The 23,925-nt window shown below is 38.9% G+C and overlaps 1 protein-coding gene across 2 annotated transcripts in view; it reads right to left on the reverse strand.

The window, feature by feature from the left end:
* The window catches only part of CDH4 (cadherin 4), a 413,145-nt gene that overhangs the window by 361,970 nt on the left and 27,250 nt on the right, over nt 1-23,925 (reverse strand). The gene's annotated exons all lie outside the window — the stretch shown is intronic.

Raw genomic sequence — 23,925 nt, forward strand, 5'->3', positions numbered from 1 at the left:
ACTGGGAGAGGACAGGACGTTCAGAATAAGCAGTGCCTTCAAACCTAACTTCCCATGGCTAATGCCAGGGGAGAGAAACTGCTCTGCCAGGACGGCAGGACAGGAGCAGTGCACTGCCTCACAGAGCTGCAGCTGAACTAAGATGGATAATCTGATAAGCACACGGAGGGAAGGGCTGTGTTCTCAAAAACCCATCTCTTCAGAAGGAAACAGACTGGCCATGATGGAAAGGAAGCAATGATTCCACAGGTACAGCCCTGTTAGTCAAGCAGAGGGAGAAAGAGAAAACACAGACAGAAACCAATACAAAATAAAGGCCCTATGCTTCCTCACCAGCACTTAGGGAAATAACTACAAACAGATAATTTCCAGCTACAAAGAGAAAAGAATTACTCTCAAAAGCAAAAATTTAATAAAGCCACTAGAGCTTTTTTCATTGCACCATTAGTTAAGATTTTTGAATACAAAAATGAGAATTATTTGACTGACAAGCTCTTTATCAATTGTATAATCAGCTTACTATTGTTGGAATAAGTCATTTATTTCAACAGTAGAAACATTTATTTAAGCTGTAGAAATATAACCCTATTTATTTCCAATATGCAAGAGTAACCTTTGGTAGTATAACCGAATTTAAAGAGAAAGGCAATTTCTTATCTGCAGAAAGCAGTGACAACACCAGCAAAGGACAGTGGTCTGCATTTTCAGTAATACAAACACTAGCCTCCCATTTCCAAATTTGAATTTCTACCCTCAGAACAATATTAACGTCTACAACAAAACTAAGTTTCTGGTAATCTAATTTTACCATATATTATGATTTAAGCAGCAGGACATTTATTATTTATCTATTAATCCATCCTTTTTTTAGTGTTAATAATCTCAGTGTGCTTACATCTTTCAAGGGCAAGGCTGCTTCATCACCAGCTGTCATCACTTACAATTATTTCTCCTAGTAGCTGTGTCACAAAAGCTAGACAGAGAGCATACTTTTGCATACAGTCACGTGCTGATCCCTATTTGACAGAACATAATCATATTTTTGGGTACTATAATTAATAGATAACAGCTTTAAAAGTCTCACTAAATATTCATTATTAGATAGAAAATTAAAAAGGTCTAATCCATTTTAAATGTCTCTGACAACTGCCATTAAAGCATCCTTGTGTGATTTGTCATAGATATTTATATTTAGCCAGCATGGAGACTGATCGTAGGAGTTTCTTCCTCTTTGTCTGAGTGGAAGAAGTGTCAAAGATGTTACAAAACCACATTACACTTTTAACCCTTCTCCAAATACAGGCATGTTTGTATGAGCATTGAGTGACAGGATTGAGCCTTCTGCAAGTAAAGTACACTGGTGTCAATCTTTAAGGTTGTAACTTTATATATTTATATACATATATTTGCCGTTCACAAGGGCAGGAAGGCCAAACGGAACAGCAACACAAAAACCCACCTCAGGTCCCACTCCACTACTGATGGCTCACCAGGAGCAAGAGCCCTTCCCAGCTCAGGCAGAGAAACATGGAGGGGAGCTGAATGCAGCCATTTCCAAAAAGGAAATCCACTGTACGATAAGCAACATATACAGCTTTTTTGGATGTATATTTTTCAAGTATTATAGCTTCATTTTTATTCCTTTCCTCATGAAATCACTTGAAAGTTATGCTGCAAATCTCAAGTGAAGCATATAGCTACTGTGAATTCAGGAGGCCCAGGGTGCCTGGTTTAAGTAGTTTAAGTAGCATGGACTGCTCTTACAATCAATGTGTTCTCAGAAAGCTAAAACTCACAATTTTTCAGACTGAAATGCAAGACTGGCAGTAATCCATAATCCTGACACAGTACCACGGGTGCCAAAGGGCCTCCAGTGAGTGCTGCCTTTGCATTTTTAAAAGTGTTTTATGAGCTCAAGACCCTAGAATTAAGTATCTTTACTTTGCAAGCAACCTGCCATCCACTAATGCTATAGGAAAACCAAGCCAAACAAACAAAAAAAAAAAAGCCAAGCACAGAACAAAGACTCTCTAACCTATAAGTAAAGTCTCCTTATCCCCAAATCCCCCACTCCAAGGGCTTGAGTGTTAAAAGCTAAGAAATTTCAGCTTCAAACCCATTACCATACCATTTGCTCTTTTTAATCTGTCACTAAGTTGGTTTTGCTGAAAATGAACATTTAAAAAAATAGCAAGACAAACAGATGAGCCTACCACATGTACTGCTGATTTCTTACAAATGTGGCAGGTTTCCTATTAATGCTGTTGTAGAATTAAGCAATAAGGAGATATTTACAGTCAAGGCATGAGATGGACTATGCTATAGTGAACTACATCCCCAATCAATTTCTTAATTGCTAGACTGCAGCATTTACTAACCCGATTTGATAATTACTTCTTTCCCTGCTCTAAATTAAAGCATAAAACAGCCCATTGGTTATTTAACTAAGAAAGCTGCTGATGCACTTCCATTTATTGTGGGGGCAGGATATTGTGTTTATTTCCACAGAATATGGAGACAGGGAGCTCCTTCTGCACAACTATCATCCCGGCTGCATTTCACTCAATAAAGGAAAGAGGAAAGCAAAAGGGCAAGCCTGAAGCAGCCTAAGCAGGATTCTTCCTCTCCAAACACTGCCATAAAAAAGAAAAATCAAACATTAGTTTTTGAGGAAAGTTACTGCTGTGATCTTGAATGGAGAAAAACAGAGCTGGTCACAGCTGGTATTTCATTAACATTTCACAAGGAACTGTGCTCTGGAAGGATTTCTCCAGGTAAGTTCTGCAGATATTCTTTTTCTTAAATAAGGTTGGGGAAAAAAAAAATTGAAAAAGAAGAAAAAAGGCAGCAGTTGTGCTGCATCAAGTATTTCTCCTAGACAGAAAAATTTCAAAGTTGTACACTGACACCTTACACATGTTTTTCCAAGCTTTATAACCTTAATATAAAAAACCCAACATCCAAATAAAACAACAAAAAACATCAAACAAGAGCGAGCAGTTTCTTCAGTGGCATCACACGGCTGCATTAAACACGAGCTGCCCCACATTGCACACTCCTGCCATGCAATGCAGACTGGTGTCCCACCAGGGAACCCACTTATTTTTTTTTTTTAATATTTTTTAAAAGTTTTTTGAAGTGTTGTCTGATCTTCCTTTTCTCACCCAGGTTTTACTCTCTGAGAACAAGAGAAATGTCCTGCTTTCCTCATTCATGTCACTGTCAGCACACAAAGCATACCTACAACCTGCGTCTGCGATCCACGTTCTTATTGTGTGCATTAACAACGGATGTGAAACTTGAAGGCAACCTACAAACAATGCAGAAAAGACCAGGAGAGCAGAAGCTGCCTGTTCTATCAATTTAGGAAGCTCTATGATGCAATCATGCCAAACCTGTGGAACAGTTTTTATCTGTAATGTTGAGCAGAGGTGCTACCAGATGACTCCTTGAGATGCCAGCTAACCCTAGAACACCAAGATCCCTGTAAATGGAGTGTAGCTGCTCAGCACACTTCTGGCATATTTTTCTCCCTCTCTATTTTTCTTTTAAAAAGCCTTGAAAGAAACACACACACACAAAAAAAAAAAAAAAAAAAAAAAAAAAAAAAAAAAAAAAAAAAAACCCACATCAAAAAAGCTGGAATTCAAAATAATTCAGTTACTTTAAGTGCTGTCTTACGACTACATATCAAAACCTCAAAGAAAGTACACCTGATGAATCTGTGGTTTCCCAGGTAACATAAAAAAAATGACCATTCTCTTAAAAAAAAAAAAAAAAGACTATATCAATTATCCAGTAACACTTGTAAATGAAAGCCTAGCAGCACAAACTCATTTATTCCAACTTTGTCTCCTTTTCTCACGTCTTCCATCTGTTAGTATCCACATATCACATCTTACAGCTGGATTACTGCTTCTTTAATCCAGAGGCTGTGTGTTTTTTGGTAGGAGAGGAGTGCTCTATGCTCAACAATGAGGCTTTGAGGCACTATTTCAATACAACATTACCTGAATTCTTGTTACTTAAGACAACGACAACATACCAAACCAAGAGAAAACTTAATAAAATTCTGTACGTTACTGATATTAACAAGCATCATCCATCCGTCCCACTGAGGTTAAACGTCTGTCATTCTCTACTTTAGGATTCTTCTAATACCCCTTAACAATTCAAACTGGAAAAATCATATAACACATTAACATGGAAAAGAAATGAGAAACACCTAAAGACAAAAAGAATGAAAAATAATTGAAAAAAAAAAAAACCACAACTGAATAAAATCTAAGATGAGGAAGTAAAAAAGGATCAGTCCCAAAGAAGAATCTGTGGGTCGTTAGCAGCTGGCATGTAACAATTCTATCTGTTACGATTTTTTTAATGCCCTAGTTATGATAAAACTAGAGAAATTGGAGGTAGGCTAGAACAATTAAGCCAAAGATCCCTTCCCTTGCCAACAGACAGACATAAACTGTTTAAGAAGAAGCATTCCAACAAAGAATGGAGATAGTAAGTCCAGTTCCATGAAAATTTAACTCCCTAGCATTCTAAGTCACAATTGATTTTACGTAAGAAATGCCCACAGAAAGGCATGGAATGAGAAATTTCAACTGTTATCTCTACGTCAGGATGCATATTCAGAGGAACTTTAAAGAAGAGGAAAGCTCAAGGCTTTCTGAAATGACTGGTCATTGTGCCAGAAAGAGCTGTTTTGTATACAGCAAAACCGGGCTCTTAACAACTACACTTATACATGGAATATCACAAACTCATAAAGAGCAGTAACACTAAATTAAAATGGCTGCCTGGATGTGTTGCCCTGCCCCAGCCTTCAGCTCAGCTTTAGGAGCTATTCATGGAGAAGGAGCATAGCCTTACCCATAGAGGTGACAGTTACACTGCAGGTGATACAAATGCTCCAAGACCTGATGATCTAACGAGCTCCCACAGGTGACAAGGAGTTACAGGTGTTACACAACCCCTGCTAATCACTAGTCCCAAGCGTCGGACAGCCTCTTCACAATACTTTTGGGAAACCAATGGGCTGACCCCAAATGAGTTACATATTTAAATTACCATGCACGTTATACACTTGGGTCACTTAGAGTCTTACTTTGAGGGGCAGAAATCATTTGCTAAGCTTTATGATGCAGTTTTAAGAATGATACAGCTGCTTGCAACAGGACATTTCAGATGAGAGAAAGCAACATTTAGATACAGAGCTATTCTGCCCATCTGATGGCAGCCTAAGAGCTCATCCTGGAATGAAAAGAAAAAAAAGAAACATAAAAGCCACAAATTTCTAATATTCATCTCTGAATCATTAACACCTGTTAAGTGAAAAGTTTCAGGTGTAAATTACATTGTTAATCCAACAGCTGGCTCTGAAGTTTCAGGGGCACCTCCAGCTGCAGAGATAATGGAACACCCTCCTGGACACTCTCACAAAGTCAGATTTTGACAATTAAAGCTCAAACACTTTTCCTCCATGTGCCTTTTCCAATGGTTCTCTCCCAGACCCAGACCAGAGCCAGCATTGCAGCCAACACTGGAGTTCTGGGAGGTACTCCAGAAAAATTAACGTGCTGAAAAAGATGACAGTCACAAACATAAAATGCAGGCAACTCAAGCAGGCGTCCGAATACGTGACAATCCTTCTCCGACACACTTGTGGAGTCAGCAGCATGCAATGTGACATTAGGGCTTTCAAGTCAATAGGGAGCAGGATGCCTGACTGAAAACAGTAATTTTTGTTTCATTGCACTGTCTCGCCTCGCTAGGAGCTCAATATTCTGCAATTAGCACCAAGAGAAACACTCCTGCAACATAAGCAATGCAGCGGTGTGTAGCTGCAGGCAGAGGGTAGAGCTCAGGACACAGGGCTGTGTATAGGCTTCATTATTCACCTACCAAAACTGTATTCCAGATGTGGTCTGGTTATTCCACCTTAATAATATAAAAGTAAAACAGAAAGAGGATGGTTGAGATAAGATTTTAAGACTGGTCTAACTTCACTTTTTTAAAGTGTGCCTTGTGATTTAAGTGAATGTGCAGAGCAAAGCCTACAGGAAAGTTGCACAGTGCAGCCTTGGAAGCACTAATGCACAGCAGTAATGGGCAGGGCACAACCACGGGGTCGATAGGCAGGCAGGGACATTCCTCAAGAGGCTTACACTTGGAAACTGAAAAATACAGTCACTCCATCTTCACTGAAGTTGCCTTTTTTTTTTTTTTAAGCTTATCTAATTAAATCAATGCAAATACCCGCAAAGCCTGACTTATTTCAGTTGAAGATGCAGTTACATTTCATTTAAATTAAATTGGAGAAGAAGCTACTGTCACATTGATTACATATATGTATTCCTTCATTTAAATTAAACCAGATAAACTGATGGAAAAATCCATCTTAAGTATCAAAAAAAAAAAAAAAAAAAAAAAAGAAAGAAAGAAGAAGAAATATCTCACATCTATACACAAAACCAAGTTCAGCTCTAAAGTAAGGGATTCCTGCTGAACATCTGGCTTTGTGCATGGTTACCAGCAATTTTGATTTCAGAATTTTCAAGCACCCTGGGGTAGACACCGTGATCCACAGACAATCACACTTCTAGATTATTGGTTCCAGCTGTTTGCCCTGCCTGGTAATCTCCCTGAGGTGCTGTTTTCTCATGATACCAGTAATCACTTTTCATGGGTTTACATAAAAGGTGCAATACATCATCAAATCAAAAGGAGGCTATTGCTCCTTTATTATGCAGAATACATGGCTTAATCCTAAAACAGAAAGCCAAATGAAAATGTGCATTTTTACATCACATTTAACCTGTTTTTTTTTTTTATTATTCAGTATAGAAAACCAATTTGTTAATGGGCAGCTGTAACACTTCATTATCCAATCATGGAAATATATTCACATCTCTGGAAGCCATGCTTGTCCATTATTGCTGACTTTTCAAGTTACAGTCCGGCTGAACAACACCAACAATACCTGTTAAGGTGTTTTACCTTATTAGTTTCACTCAGCAATATCACTCATTCTATTCATTAAGATACAGATTGTTCTTGCAGTCTGCTAAAAGCTATAAGAGATTTGCCATTGCAAAATTTTCTGCCTGTCTACAGCTAGCCCTGCCACGAACAAAAAACACAAACAAGGCATGTGAGATGGCTCATTCCTCTGCTCTGCCATCAGTAGCTCCTTTGGCCACAGCAGCTGCCAGCTCACAATAACCTTAGTGACTGCCCTACAACATGGACCAAGGGACTCCCAGCGTCTCCCTGAGCCAAAAATCGACCAGTATAAGGCATGTCCAGCTTGTTACAACTGGAAAGCTGAATTTTGATGAAGTTACATTGATTTACTATATAAGAGAAACTGAATACTAGGAAATATCAAGCAAGATCTATGTTAAAAATACTAGCATCATATAGATGGGCAGTGCTCTACAAAAGGCAAAACCCACAGCAAACAACACCCAACTCCAACTAGGAAGCAGAACAGACAGTGCTAGGGCATCAGGCTCATCACTGGGCTACAGCTGCTGCTTTTAGCCAAGAGCTGCATCAGCCCCACCACGTAGCTGGGCTGCTGTGCTGACCTTCAGCCCTCTGCCACCAAGTCATCCTTGTACATGTACATGCAATGGGGGTGCTAAGACAACAGCTTCTGTCTTGGGCAGGCTGACATGGGGAACAGCCAAAGCTGCTGGCTACTACATCTTAGAATTAAGAGCTGGAGCCAGTAGGAATGCCAATCTCAGAACATGAGCTGCTAAAACACAGAAAGGAATTGATACCACGCAGACATACACACACACACAGGCACACATCCTCCCCTGTACAGTAGCATAAATAAGGACAGTTCAGTATTATGCACCATAGTTTCACACCATATTTCCCTCAATAGCCTGTACTAGAAATTTTCATCATGTTCATACAGGTCTATAAACATTTTATTTTTACACACTTCCTCAAACACCAACCTGGGAGCCATGCTGAACATGCAGCAGCAGTTGATGCACTGCCCAGGCACAGCATGCAGTAGCTGCTCTCATTTTTCCTGCTCAGCAGTTCAGCCCCTTTACCTCACTAACCCACACACGCTGGGGGGATAGGATACCCATTGAACAGGTCTCCACATGAAATTATTCTCTCAATGATTACCCTGCAGCAACATCTATCACTTCATTTTAACTGACCTATCCAGCATTCTGACACTGCACAAGGCATCGCCTAATTAATACAGTGCCCTCTCTTGTAGAGTAGTTTACTGCTGCCATTCCATTAAACTATAGTTTATGGGAAATAATTTATTGCTCATACTCTTAGAATCTTAATTTCATCATCCAGGACATGTTACTGGATGATGAAATGCAACTTTGCTTCTTGCTTATCATACTAGGTGAGAAAAGCAGAAAGTTCAGATACAGAACTTGTGAAATCCCACAGTATAAATAGGTTTTTATTGACAAAATTAGCATCAAATATATGGTTCGTCAACATGAAAAATGTTACGTTTCCACAAATACAAGAGACATTTCATGAAAATGTTGTTCTTCACAAGAAGTATCTATTAACACCTACAGTTTAATAATTCCAAGTACAACACTACTTTCCAATAGATAGTGTTTTTGAAGCAATCCTTGCAAAAACATCCCTGCAGTGTGTGTATAGATCTCTTCTGCTATCAGAATAATCTAGTAAGCCTTTGATTATGACAAAGATCAACATTCATGCAGACACAGGAAGCTCTGATCACTTGGTATGTGTGAGCTCAGTGTTAAGAGGCAACTCACCCAATGCAGTTCCTCAAGTGACAATTCATCTCTGGACATTGTAATAAAGATGCACATCCCATAGGGGAAGTGTCCAAAAAGCCAGTTACAATAAAGTACTGTCAGACACAAAAGAGGCAATTTACCCTATGGGGACGAGCAGAATGGGAAGAACTCCATATGGAGTACATGCTCCAGGCTAAGAAAATTTGCTGAGCAATTTGAACAAAGAAGATCAAATAATGTGGATTTTATAATTTCATGTTTCCTAATGATCCAGTCACAATCAGTAAGGAGTTCTGCTGCTGACTGCAGCAGGGCCAAGGTTTTTTTCGTGATACAGATAGAATAATAACACAGATTTTAAACGTTCTAGGGTTTCCTCAGCTACAAATATTAAGAATAGGCTATAGTCTTCTTTGACAAAGACAGCACATAATTCCTGAGTAACATGAAAATTCATAAAATTCAGCTAGCTCCTTTGATTGACAGAGTGCAGTAATCATGCCATAGGAATGTCTTCTGTGAGTTTCCCATGTCACACAGGTCATATCGATCAGCAGCTCCCATAGGTGCAGTCAGAGCACAAGGATCCCTCAGACCTCTGCCTAAAGACAGCTATGGGAGCTCCAGAGGATAAAGCAGATACCACAAGCATCAATCCTAAATCCTAGACAGCTCTGACTCCTCAAAGCCTATCATCCTTCCCTTCCTTCTCCTGCTGAAAGGAGCGCACAAAGTTTTGTGGCCATCAGGCACATTACAGAGTCTTTTTTAGGATACTTGAAAGCAGCAGGGAGAAAAAAAAATACAAATAAAACCACTCACCATATTTGGTGTCAGTCTTTACTGTCAGCGCAGCTAAAACTCTTCAAAATACCAAAAGCTACACAAATGTTATTAGCAAAAATTTCACACTTTTTAATGGATATTTACAGTATGAAGCAATCTTTAATTACTTTTGCTATTTGCATCTGATGGCTTCGGGAAATGTTGAATTCAGATATTAGACTACCAAGGACCACTGGATGTAGTCCAATAAGAAATGGAGATCAGACAAGTAAATTAGCCATCTGTCCTAAATAAACACAAATCAGAACTACTTTTTAACACTATTTCAACCCAATCTTTGCTGAAAGAAGAACTTTATACAAGGAAGCAATTGTGACAAAGTAGACTCTAAAGGGAGTTTATATCCATCCATTTCATTCAAAATCTCAGTACTTCAACTCTGACTGTTCTAACTGTCCTAGTTATGGCACAAGAAGGCCACATGATAACAGCCAGCTTTCAGTGTTTAAATTGTCATAAGAATGAAATAATGAATTACATTTGTACCAGTTACTGTTCTAGTTAAAATTATTACCAGGAGAGTGGATTCATAATGCGCTGGATCCTGTTCTCATTACATTCCATTCTCACGAGAACTTATAATCAGAATTTTAATGCCTCATCCATTCTGTGAAAGATAGCTGTAAAAAAAATGTGTATTAATTTGACCTTTTCAAAATTTTGTTATCTGATTTGGTGCCTATTCTTATTTGCTCATATCTACAGTTCCTATATTTGCTCATATCTGTAAGTTACTAGAAAATTGGAGTATGTCAGTAAGTCAGAGGACTTTTTCCATTCATTTTTTCCTCCCAGGGCACAGAGTACAATCTTACAACACGCTTACAACACTCTTTTAATACCATGTGCAGGCCAAACAGAGTCCCAGCCTGAAGCAATCATTACAATTTGAGAGACATTTCATCAGTATTAAAGAACCAGGGATATTCTAAAAGTAATTATCTTCAGAGAATAAAACAAAACACATCCATATTGGACAGTGCATATGGCAAGCAAGCCCTTCCAGTAAACAGCCCCTAGGGATGACATAAATCCAACGCCATTTTAAAATGAAATTAATTTCTCTGGACATTCCTCCCTCTCTCTATCAACTACTCAAGAAATCTTGATGACCAACTTAAATTACAATGTAAGGATGGCTCTTGCCCTCCTAATCATCTTTGCTTGCAAAAATACAAAAAGAAGCTGAGCTATATAAAAACTCTCAAGGAGCTGGTGTTAATCTGATACACTTCTGTGCAGAGACAGCTCTAACAGTGTGCACCTGAGGAGCTGGTGGAAAGCAAATAGAAAACACACAGATAAGTTAATGTAGCACTAAGAGCAGCCCCTGGGGACGTCAGGAACAATTACACCAATCCTCTGCCTACCAAAATATTTTTTGATTACTTTATCTGAAATCATCCTAATTTCATAGCATACAAGAAGGTTAGCAGAAAGCAGATTTATCAGATGATAGGACCATCTTCATTTCATAACCCATACTGCACAGTAAGTATCACTGTTCTGTCTACAAAGCCAATGTTATGCTACACAGCTTTGTTTTTACTTATGACAGGCACGAGGACCACTGGTCCAGGGAGACAACATTCAGACATTATTTTAGGCAAGCTGTTGATGCGCTTTAACAAATCTTGGGCGCTTTATCTAACATCAGACCCTAGCAATCTTTTTCATTGAGGTTACAACACTGAACCAAACATTGAACAAAATGCTAAGTCACATTTCAATCACTCATTTTGCTAAACACTCTTTGGGGCTCCACTTGGCCAATGTGATACACATGGTACACATGGTTCATTGTGTGCATGCTATCCAGGAAACTCCCTGTAATTTTATAAATTCAATTGCTGTTCCATAGCATGTGCTGCCAATTAACAAGACACGTGATTCTTTTCAGCATTATTTCAAACCACGTCAGACTACTGATCCACTAAGGATTCCCAAATAAACCTCATACAGGAGTGCTCTTCTGCTCTAGGGAAGAAATTGAAACACGAAATATCAGGTTTTTCAAATTCTTCTCATCCCACACGATTCAATCCTTCTGTTCTCACAGGAACTTCAGTGATGATTTTCTCTTTTTGTCTGCCTTGGGAACAAAGGCTTCTCCTGTACAGCTATGTACAATTACAGATAAATGCACATGAGAGGTACTGGGACAGAAATACGCATACGTCTATACACCTACACACACATACAGGTGTATATTTATTCCTCTAGACCTCAGCACAATTTCAGATAGAACTACTGTGACAGAGTAACACTTGTTCAAGTCAGTGATGCAGGAACCTGATCTTCAGCAATTACACCACTGATGGACTTCGGTTCCCGAGTTGCTCAGATACTTCTGAAAACAACATCCCTAATACCTACGTCGTTAAGTGGCAGAGCTGTTTGCAACAAACCTGGTTGCATCTCTGCCCACACTGATCACACAGATGACAAGAGGTGTTCAGCCACAAGCAAGGAACAGCCAGCAAGATGTGCCTTCCCACCTCCAGTGATTTGCTGTACAGTTTGAGCCATAAGCCTTGTCTTACACACAGTATTGTTCAGGAATATGGCTCTTCTGGATAAACAACGTTTGAGTGCATACATACTTTGGATAAGTGGATTTGTGATCCTTCTCCTCCTCCTCTCTATGTGGCAGCATGACAGCTAAAAAAAACAACTTTCTTTGCCATGTCCCAGTGACTTATATAAAGCTTTAACCTGAACTCAACTTTTTCAATTCAGACAAAATTCACATGCCCTACTTCTAAGGACACACAAGCATGGTTCAGTGTCTTTTCATGTAGGTAAAACCTGGAAGTTGTTTCAAGTTGTATTGTAGAGAGATTATGCTAGTGTTATTGTATTGCTGATCCAACAAAGGTAGCAGCAGGCAGTGTGGTTACAATGAAGTTGTCGTGACCTTGAAGCGTTAATTTCCAGAGCCTTCCAGGACCTGGGATGCCGAGGTGGCACATTTCTGGCTTCCAAGGGAAGGAGCATGTTTGCAGCCCTGCTCTTACAGCAGCCCCTACAGTTCAGTGAGTGGAGCGGAACTGATGGCTGTCTCCATAGAGACCTCGTGTCCTGCTTCTGAAAACTGGAAGAAAATGGGAGCTATGACAACAGACAAACCTGTAGGATGAGAAGGCGTAAACAAGTCAGCAGGAAGCCCACAGTAGTACACTGGGGCCAAGGCTCCTGTTTTCGCTGTTATCTGCTATTAACATAAACAGATAACTATGGAACTCAGGAAGTACGCTGTGTGTAAGCAGCACCAGCAGTACCAGAATTTCCCCCATCACATGGCTGTGACTTACAGATGTCCGGGCTCTGTGCAGCCAGGCTAACAGGGAAATACCTTGATTCCCTTTTGGCAAAACCACAGTCCTGGTCCTGTAGTGCCAACACTGTCATCTTGCCATCACAAAGAAACTGAGACAAACATAAGAAACCACTAGACTCATCTTCACCCAAGATTATTTTCACTGAAAAAATTAAGGCTATGCCATTAGCTGATGAAGATGAGAAATTGGATTTACTAAGCCCACCTTCTTTGAAGCAACTTAAATCAGCCTGATGGCACTGTTCTTCTTAGACCTAGATAGAAAATCCTCCTGCCTCCCATATACTAGCTATTCTATACAGCTCACTGGACTGAGAAAACTTTTCCACCTAAGGGCAGAAAAATATTTAAGGTTTTTTTAATAGAAAATGTTCCTGACTAAAGAGCACCCTTGGTATTTGTAAAACATTTTTCAGAAGTAATTTGCTGTAAGGATAAGAAAGTCAGCTCTTGACTGTTTCATTAGAAAGCACCCAGAATGTCGTTACCTCCAGCACACTGGGATACATCTCCCAGGCAGGAGACGTGACAACAGGCAGCTGCTCAGCAAGTCCTTGGAGAACTACCAATGCCAGGCCATCTCTAGCAGACATCACCTGGATGCAGGGGCTCTGAAGTCTGGCACTGTATCAGCCTCATTTCTTTAGTAGAATTACTATAGATGATTTTATATGTGCAGCGTTTTTATCAGTGAATCTTTTTCCTACAGAGAAAGAACCACAGCACCATGACTTAGACGTGTACTCCCACAGTAATACAGCCACCTACAATTAAGCTCTCTGTACACAAAATGCATTCTTGGAAATACACAGCCTCTCCAACATTCCATTCTTATTACTATTTCTACATAAATATCAGGGCTTGATATTTGCTCCTTACGTGGTTAGCTATTTTATTGGCTTCACACAAAAAAAGCATTAGCATTCCACTACCTTTTCAGTAAATCACTCGTTGTCAGTTTAGTGGATTATCATCCATTGAGTCTTTCCAGTGTAATGATGCAAAAATAAAGTTGCATGGATTTTGAAGCAATGCATTGTCCAGAACATTACATGCAGAAACATTCTGTACTCATTCCATTGTCAGTAATTAAATTTGCTGTTCTCATCCAGGACACAATCCTCCCCCTATGTTTCTAACCAAACCTTTGTCTGATTGCACGGATAGATTGGGATAATATCTTTGCAAATACATACTGCAGACTACAATAGAGATAGAAAGGGACTGCCACTAATGAGGTCAAGTTTGCTTACAATAAACACTATAACACCTAAATACAGATTTATCCAATTAGATCTTAAGATATCCTTTTGTAGGCACACAGTACAATGCAAGCCGGTGTTCTACCAAATTTTGGAATGGGAACCAAATCAGTTGGTAAAATAAATACTGAATTAATCATCCTTTCCCATAAGAGGAACAAGGCTGGACACCATACTACAAGGCACATTGTCGTGTTTTTTTTTGTTTTGTTGTTGTTGTTTCTTTGTTTTAAATCCAGACATTCAAGTGAATATTTACCAGAATTGCTTTCTGAATGCTTTCATCAAAAGGCTTTCATACAGAGAAACATGAGAGAGTTTAACCATAAATGAGCATTTCCAGACTACTTTAATGACAGTAGCATTTGATGGTAGCCCAATCAAGCCACATACAAGTTTATCTACAAAATACCACACTGAGATAAGGAACCTTTATCATTTCTGTCACGCTTGGAAGAATTGCATGTAGAACCTCCTGAAGTCACATGTGTAACTTACAGGTGTAGTAAAGGGGGAGCTCAGGGCAAATCTAGCATTCCCACACACTACAAGTAAGCAAGGAGGTAATAGAGTACAGCCAGGTACAGCCACCACAATAACTGAGGAATCCATTTCATCAGATCTAAGCCGTATTCTGAAATGCAAATCAAAGAGCAAATGGTAGATAATCCATGACACAGACTCATTTTTCATAGGTTCACCAATAAGAAGTTGTTGAAGCAGACGAAGCACAGCACGAAAATTTATATTTTCAATAGGAGCGCTTCTGTTCTTTCAAATATTGCCGACAGAGGTAGGCCTTTCTGAGCAAGTAGCTCCCTCCCTTCTCATGCTTTGTTATTAAGTCATGTTTATAGGCAATATCCTCAGTCAGCTATCCAAAAGGCTTGAAAACCATACAATTAGCTATAAGCTCCCTGCATTGTAAATAAGCACGACCGAAAAGCTCTAAATAGTTTCAAGCCTGTTCCGAAGTTTGTCAGAACTGGCAGAAGATCCCCCATGACTGCAATAGGCATTTGATCAATCTCTTTTCACACTGGTAAACAAATGGAAGATATTTATATCTTCATATTTAATTTTATTTGTTAACAAGATAAACTACTATCAAATACTGGAATTACTGACATGGTTACCATAGTAAACCATCACAGCCAAACAGTCTGCTCTACCTTTAACAAGCACAGACTTGTTTTCTTTAGATATGAAGCATTTTTCTATAAATTTCAATATTTTCCCCCCAAATAGTAATAAATTAAAAAAATCTAACAGCTGAGAAGCTGAATTTATCTTCCCTCTTCCTGCTCTTCTCCCCCTACCATGTAACATTCAAGTATGTTTTGTTACTTGAGAATTGATTATGGAGAATAAAATACCTTCCCTTGCAGTACACAGCAATCACGTTGAGCTTTATAATTCGTTAATTATCAGTTCCCATAATGAAGCTTACCTGCCCACTCAATAAATAAGATTCCTTCCACACATCCTTTCAACAAATTTTCAGGAATAAATTTAGCAGCAGTAGCAGCAATAAATTGAGGATTTCTTTCTAGAAAGTGAAGAACAACCACCCATTTAATGTATACGCTTACACTAGAACATCACTCAGAAGCTGCCAAATAGCGTGGGATGTATTCTGTAAAATAAAGTTTACTCAAATGAGTGATTTACTCTGGATACAGATTTCAGATGTTCACCCAAACTGCTATAAAAGCTCCCAGGTCTCCCATGTTTATGGGATGGCTATTCCATTTTAACTACCCAATGGCAGTGTAGCATCATGGACAGCCCTCAGCCCCCAAGGCGTCCCGTAGGCACAACACCTGCTGCCTGCTGTGCCGATCCTGCTGAAAGCATCCTGCACACCTTGTTAAAAGCCCTGGGGTTAACCCAGCCAACACACAGGTACAGCTGATCTGATCTCCTCCAAAATCATCCCAACTGCTACAAAAATCATAGCAACTGAAGTGCTTCACCAGCTTGAAATGATCTGCATTCAAGTTTCACTAAGGCATCTGCAGGAGTAAGTAACCTGTTTGGCTTGGTTCAGTGACTAACTGGGTCAGAAGGACCCAGAGACCCATGCCCCAGGAAAGGGGGAAGAGGGAAGGGGAAAAGGTATGGAGATGGGTTTAAGAACAAAACAGCAGCAAGCTTAGGGAGAAAACAAATTTACTAAATACGATAGCAGAATATGAGATAACACAGTATAATACGATATAATCAGAATTGAAACAAAAAAAAAAAAAAAAAAAAAAAAAAGAGAGAGTATCCAAAACCAAATGCCTTATTCTAATGCTAAAGGCAAGACAGCTATGGAGCATGCACTGCAGAGATGAGAAGTAAAACGGGACAATCTCATGGCTTGTGAGCAGTTTTATCTCTCTCAAAATGGAAAATGGAAACAGAACAATGAAAGTCTTCTGGGAGATGCAGATCTTCTCTTCTGAAAATCAGGTACCCAGAAATATTGACAATCCATAGAACTGGAGCATTAATTCCTTAACTCCCAGTGCACTATGCTGTTGTTGCACATGTTATAATGTGGAACTCCAACAATAAAAATCAAAATCATGACAGATACCATCACCATGGAAAAAAAAGCAGAATTTCTATTAATTTAAGCTTCTCATCTCTCAATGTTTAAACATGATACTCAATATTTCTAAAGCCAGAACAAGTATTTCAGTCGTTTTGCAGATGAGTAGACAAAAAAAATTTCTCAGAGGCCTTTAAAAGGGGGCAGCCCCGGGCGTAAGTCTGAACAGTTTGTGATATATGCATTGAAGAGTTTTAGGGCACATCAGCAGCTTAGAAACTTCCAGTTACTTCTGCGGTTCACATAAGCAAGGTAACGTGCTCCATAACACATCAAATGATACTGAATGGTATTAGAGATCATGCAACCACTGGGAACATCTTCAGGGAACTGAGACCTAATTGCACAACTGAAGAGACCAGAATGATGTGATTTCTCCAGTTAATGAATGGCTCACACCTTAACAGCAAAGACTCATCTCCCAAGATTTATGCCTGTTGATTGGCAATAGCTGCCACTACAACAGCAAGATTTACTGCAGTTCATATTATAACTGGAGGTGAATTGACTTCCTATCTTCAATAAGGAGTACACAGGATTTCATGACAGCTTTTGTAAAAAATAAAAAACAAAAAAAATAAAGGCTTTTGTCTTACCAATCCTGTAACAACATTTTCATATCAACAAATCACCATATTACTGGGCTATTCCATTTCCCACTGTAAAACATACATTTACTTATCACAGATAGCTATGGAAAGAGGAGTCAGCATTTACCTCTAAAAGGGTTGCTCTGCCTTGAAGAGCTGAGAAAGTCAGTACTGAGCTAATGAGGGGCAAGAACTCTGAAGCAAATATTCCCTTTGGTAAGGGAAAAGGACTACAGTTTGATGGCATGGCTCAGTCTGTCACCTCTCAGGCACAAGTGCTTCAGCTCAGGAGCACGAGTACACAAATAGAGTGTTTCCACAGCTGGTGCAAAGCAAAAACAATCATCTCTATCTACAAAAAATAGGAGAATCTTGTGTTCTTATTTTTTGTTCCATTTATCTTTAAAACCAGCGTTTCTTCTGGTAGCAGATTCATGCCATTTAGTCTCTCAGTACAACTCCCCACTGCTGTGTTCAAAACATGCCTACTATTTACACACCAAAGCACAGACAGGCTTGTGGGAGCAAATGGTGGAAAGCCCATCTGCCCTAAAATACCAAGAACACTACTCACAATCAAGAACAAGTATATCCATCAGCATACAAATGGAAACTATTCAGCAGAAAGCAAAGAGTAATGTCAACAACTGAGTATATAGAACAAACACCTGCATTTTATGAGGTTCATACATAATAACCTTAGGACAAGAACCGCTTAAATCAAAAACGTTTTGTGTTTTTTTTTATATTATTATTATTATTTTACGCACTCCTCTCTGCAGACCGGGTCTCTTACATAGGAAAGAGCAACAGAAACTAAGGGGGTAAAAACTCAGACAAGACAACTGTTAGCAAATCCCCGCACAAAATAATGGAAGACAGAAAATAAACAACAGTAGCATGTGTGTGAAGGCAGCCCTAGTGCAGATTTAGTTAATGCCTCAGCAAGTTGCACAGGTTTTACATGATGATTTGCGCCTCAATAAAACTTAGATAGCAACAATACAGCAGCAGCTCCACCACATACCAGCCAGGCTTTACCCTTGAGATAGAGGCCACTTTCTCCAGTAAAGCTTTTTTTTTTTTTTTAATTCCCCTTAGCATGCTTCACAATGGTGGAAAAAAACAGCAGTAAGTTCACGCTTAGAATATCATCTGCTTGGTATAAATGCTGCTCTAAGAGAAAATAAGCCAATCATGACATTCTCCACACAGATACAAGTACACTATTTTCACCAAAAGAACAGCATGGGACTCTGCATATTGTTTAAAAAAAAAAAAAAAAAGTTGGACAGCACAGTTTTAATGCTCCACATAGGTCACATATAGCAGGCTAAACATAGCTAAAGCTATGCTTTTAGGAGCTATGTCCTTGGAAGGGAAAGGAAAACCACATGGAATATGGATGTACTCACCAGATAGAAGAGTTCCTGCTCCTGTGAGAGGCACAGACCAGCTCCTCATTGCACACAGTAGCTTTTAGCACCCAGAAAGAAAAATACAAGACCCATCCTCTCTGCACACCTGGGGCACATTCTGCCAGCACATGTGAAATCCATGCAGGAGCAGCAACAGCAGCTAACCCACAGCTGTCACAACTTCTGAGATTATGTCAGCCCCAGGTGCACACCAACTCTGAGCCTGATAGCACGTCTTTTCTTCTCCTGTTCATCTGCTGAAAGATTCTAAAGAGGAAGCTATCTTTGTTAACTGCATGGAAATTGGGCTGGACAACTTTTAGGAGTCTCTTTGAACCCAAACAATTCTAAGATTTGATGAAGCTGGGATGTATGAGGATCTAGAAACCCAAGGAATGTTAGAATTAACCAAAAATTGGCTTGAGGAGTGAAAGGAGTCTCCCACAATTTTGGAATTTCCATTATTAAACTGTACCCCCAACCAATTTATCAAGCCACCAAGCCACTACATGCCAGGAAGACAGAATCACTAAAAATGTTCTGTTTCCTTAAGCATTTGAAACTTAAGTAGTGTGCTCTTCTCACAGAAATATGAAACATGGCTTAATCTAGAAGAACAGAAACTTCATTCACTTGCCAGTATTTTGTTCTAATGGGCTTTTAATTAACCATGCATCGCACTGTACTTGGTGTGATAAAGTGCTGTTAACATTTCCCTAACTACTGCCCTTATCCTATGAAATAAAAAGCAATTGCAAAATCAGCTGAGAAAATAGCTTCACTGAAATTTCAGATGTATGAACAATAACAGACCCCAAAATACCAGATCCCAAAGCTATGATATGCCAGTAGATGGCAATCTTTAGGTACAGTAAAAATGTCATTAACAAATGTAAAATTTGAAATTAAAACTGCGCAACATAAAAAAAAACCACTTCATTTGAGGATGGGAACTATTGGCAACTTTTACATGATTACTTAATTTCCAAAGAGAATAACTGGATAAAAGTTCTATTAGTTTGTAATTTTCAAAAAATTATTTTTATTACCAAGTTAAAAAACAAGCAAACAAAAAAAAAAAGCCTAGGAGAGAGACATTCAATGGAAAACTGCCTTCTTTTTTTTTTCTGGACAAGTAAAATATGTCAGGTTTCCACTAAAATTCATAGTCCTTGTTCTCTCATGAATTCCCCATACAGCCATAAGCAGAGTCAGGTAAAACCCAAGCGCAGCTCCCATCCCACAGATACATGTGACAGGAATGGGAGCACACATCTGCGTCCATCTTGTACCAGAGAGCTCATGAGCTGCTCATGCTCAGACTACATGAGGAGAAAAAAGATGCACAGCCTTTGGAAAAGAAAACCACAGTGCAGCAGCTAAGGAGCACAAAAACTGGTTGGTTTGGGCAGACATGGCTTACCACCTACAGCTATGTACACGCCTTAGGGAAAAGTAGATGGAGAATTACACAAACGTGGATAAGTTGCACTATTTTGTTATTAATAGGAAAGTAAAGAAAACAAAATACTCAGATTTTAAACCAGCAAGCTTACCAACATCTCCATGTCATAAGACATGGACCACACGTTAACAGATATGCATGAGAGTACACTACTTTATATATTTAATTTCTATTCTTCAAAAGAGCTGCACTTGAAATGTTGCTGCTGAGTATTGATCACTTTAGACCCTGGGACATCACAGAATGTGATCACAACTAACAGAAGAAAGCCAGTAATAATTTCAATATCAATGCTGATCCCAGCTCAACATGCAGCCAGAGTGCTGGTAGCAAACACACCGCTAACTATCTCCATTGAAAAAAGAACTCTTTGTAATACTTTCAACAAGAGTATTTTTCCTGTTTGACAACAATTTTTGTTACAAATGTTTTTAAAATGCAAATTTAAATATTGGTGAGATCACATAATTTAAACACAAATTCAGTACTTGTATGAGATTTATGCCCAGTCAGCTCCCACATCTACAAAATGTACTTCTTCAACTACCTCAAACCCCATTTTTTTCCTACTCTTCTACTTGAACACATCCAGACATGAAATCCCACTGCCTTTCAGAAGCATCACTTCCATTTTATTTCCTGTTGGTGTCCTGGTGGGAGAAGACTGGGGCTCCACATATGAAACTCTCAGATGGGACTGCAGGAAGAGCTCCACAAGGTTTAAATCCCCCAAGCATGGTATATACACAAATGAAGACCTGGTAATTACAATCTCATTGAGTTCCCACTAAAGGACAATACCGTAAAGTGGAATTACATTCAAAATTGCATTTGTAAAAGAAGTTTCAAATTCACAGCCTGCAATCCTCTAAAGGATAAGTAAAAAAAACAACAACAAAATATAAGAAAAACAAAAAACAATACAAGAAAAAAACAGTTAGGCATAGCTCAGATACAAAAGCCCTTCCAAGCTGCTACCAGAACTCCCCAAAGGAAACTCGGCCTCAAGAGATTAGAAGTGGGATGGTTTAGCAGCTTTCAAGAGAATGGCAGAAATGAATGCTAAAACAAAATCCATAACAGCTGGAGCAATTTTCCTCAAAATTAAAATTAAAAAGCTTTACAGTGTCATAAAAATAATAGATCTCAAAAAAAAGTGATGCAAAGAATGTTACTAAAAGTAAGGTTTATGAAGTTTGAGAATAATTACAGATAATGTGTATTTATTACTCCTCTAGGATCAATCTGTGGCACAGATTTTCATATCTGAAGCCAAATGCACAGATACTTACCATATCTGTAGTTATCTTTGCTCTCAACTCCCACTCATCTCCCTAGCGACACATTTACTGTTTCCATTTGTGATATATCAATATTCTTCATTTTATTTATTTAAGCATTCTCTTTCTAAAGAGAGAAGCAAAGGGAGTTAATCTCCATCTTTGATAGAAATCCCCACATTTTGAAAAGCACCTAAATTCAAGGAGTGAAACCTCACATCCTGCTCACCATGCCATGGTGGCTATTTAATGCCTGATCCATTTTAATATCAGAAAATTAAAGTCATAACTCTAAATATGTTCAAAAGTCAGAGGAAAGAACTGTTTTTCTGCTCTTTTGAGAACACGTTGCCCAGCACACAATAGAGAAAATTGAGAACCGTGAAGCTGAAGTGTCATAAAGCACACTGGGCTCCATACAGGAGGAAGACTATAGATAGATGTTGAATTTGTTCAAGTCATGGGATCAGCTTCAGAGAGAAATGACCCAGCCCTGCTCTGCCCACAGCTCCAGGCTCCAGCAGCAGGCATGCTTTAACCTGTTCTGCACCCACACAGCACCTACCTTGTGGGGATGCTCAAGCACACAGTCGGTCATGGCAGAGGATTGCCATAAGGCTTCTAAGCAGAGGTGAAAGATGTTTTTCTGTCTCTCCTTCCACATGGCACCCTTCAATTCAAAATGTATACATTGTACTGTTAACACGTTGCTCTGTGGAGATGTGGATGGGCAGCTGTACCACCAGAGCTCAGGATCAGCGAGCTGGGCACACAAAACCTCACTGTTTTCTCCTGCTAATAGCATCATAGTTTCTGATGACAAAAGTTAGCAAAATCTCCCCAAATATGTTAAGTAATTTCACTGCTGAACAATTTCTTTCTATCACTATAGCTATTTAAAAGTTAACTTGATCAAAACACACCATTTAAACACAGCCGGGCTGTCTAAATCATGTACCAATTATCCTGCAGTACCTGTACACCTTTTCAACATTTTAAAGAGAAACATCACAACCACCTTCACTACCCTCATTCCTTCTGAAAATGTTTTTATCTCCGCATCCCAGAACGGCACCTAAGATCGTTGGAACTGAATAATTAAAGAGAAAGAAATCCAATCCCATTTGAAACTTAAAAAAGTCAGAGCAGCTGAGAATTTGACCCTGAGCTCAGGCAGCAGATCCCTCTGCATCGTCCTTGACCCGGGACGACCCTCCCAGCTCCCTCCTTTGCTCTCCAGGGAACCCTGCAGTGCAGAACCTGTTCCATCATACAGAGAAGTCAGACAGGACTGCTGTGCATCATCAAGTAACCAAACCTGTTTTTCCAACATCTGCTTCAAAATGCAGGGCTATTCTCCTGTATTTCATTTTTTCTAACTGAAAACAACAGGTGTGATAAAGATGGCAAAATCTCTTCAAGAAAAAAAAAAAAAGGAAAGAAAAACAGAGAAAAAAATTGGTAGAATTACTATTGAAGAATTAATGGAAAGAAACTATTTTTTTTTAATACACAGTATTAAGTGATTAAAAGCTTGCTCATCACTTTGCTTAGTTTAATTTCAGAAAGGCCTACTTGCAGACTCTTTGAAATGCATAATTAATTGATGGAGGCATGGTTACATCGGTGCAGAAATGAACAACAGAAGTGAAGAATTTCCTTCTCCACACGAAATACAGGTAGTATGAGCCACAACCACAACACCTAGCTCCCTCTGCCTTCCAATGGATCTCTTTGATCCACACCTGATTGCACAATCAGCCACAGATATCACTTGCAGTAAAATTCTCACTGGTCTGCAATCATTTTGACTTGTGCAAGATTTTTTTTTTTTTTTTGTCAATTAGATCTGACAGAAAAATTAAAATAATCCTCTTTTACCTCCGCATTATCCTTTAAGTACTTAAGTTTTAATTATATCTCAGTCTACCTGAAGACATTCTGGGCAACTTCCAATAATGTGCATAAGCAGTTGAATACAGTGTAAAAGTGCATGTAATTTCCAAGTCCCCAGTTGTTAATGAAATCCCAAACATTCAGATTTTAATTGAACTAGATAAAGATTAAGAAGCTTAGCAGCAGCTGGCATTGCGAATTAGTTCTCAGCAGATTTTTATGTTGTACTCTAAATCATTGCTTTTGTAATCTTCCTAAATTGTCCTTTATCTTGCTAATGCAGATATGATTCTCAGAAAGCATTAGGCTTCCAATGTTCCCACTGCCTGTAAAATCTTGAACTGTAAAATCTTAATAGTCTTTTTTAATAAGTATTATGATCTATATGTATAATGTGCATTCAATAAAATCTTACTGTAATTAGAAGAAAAGTTTTTAGTTTTTCTACG

The sequence above is a fragment of the Lagopus muta genome, chromosome 16 (assembly GCF_023343835.1).
Source record: "Lagopus muta isolate bLagMut1 chromosome 16, bLagMut1 primary, whole genome shotgun sequence".
Taxonomy (NCBI): Eukaryota; Metazoa; Chordata; class Aves; order Galliformes; family Phasianidae; genus Lagopus; species Lagopus muta.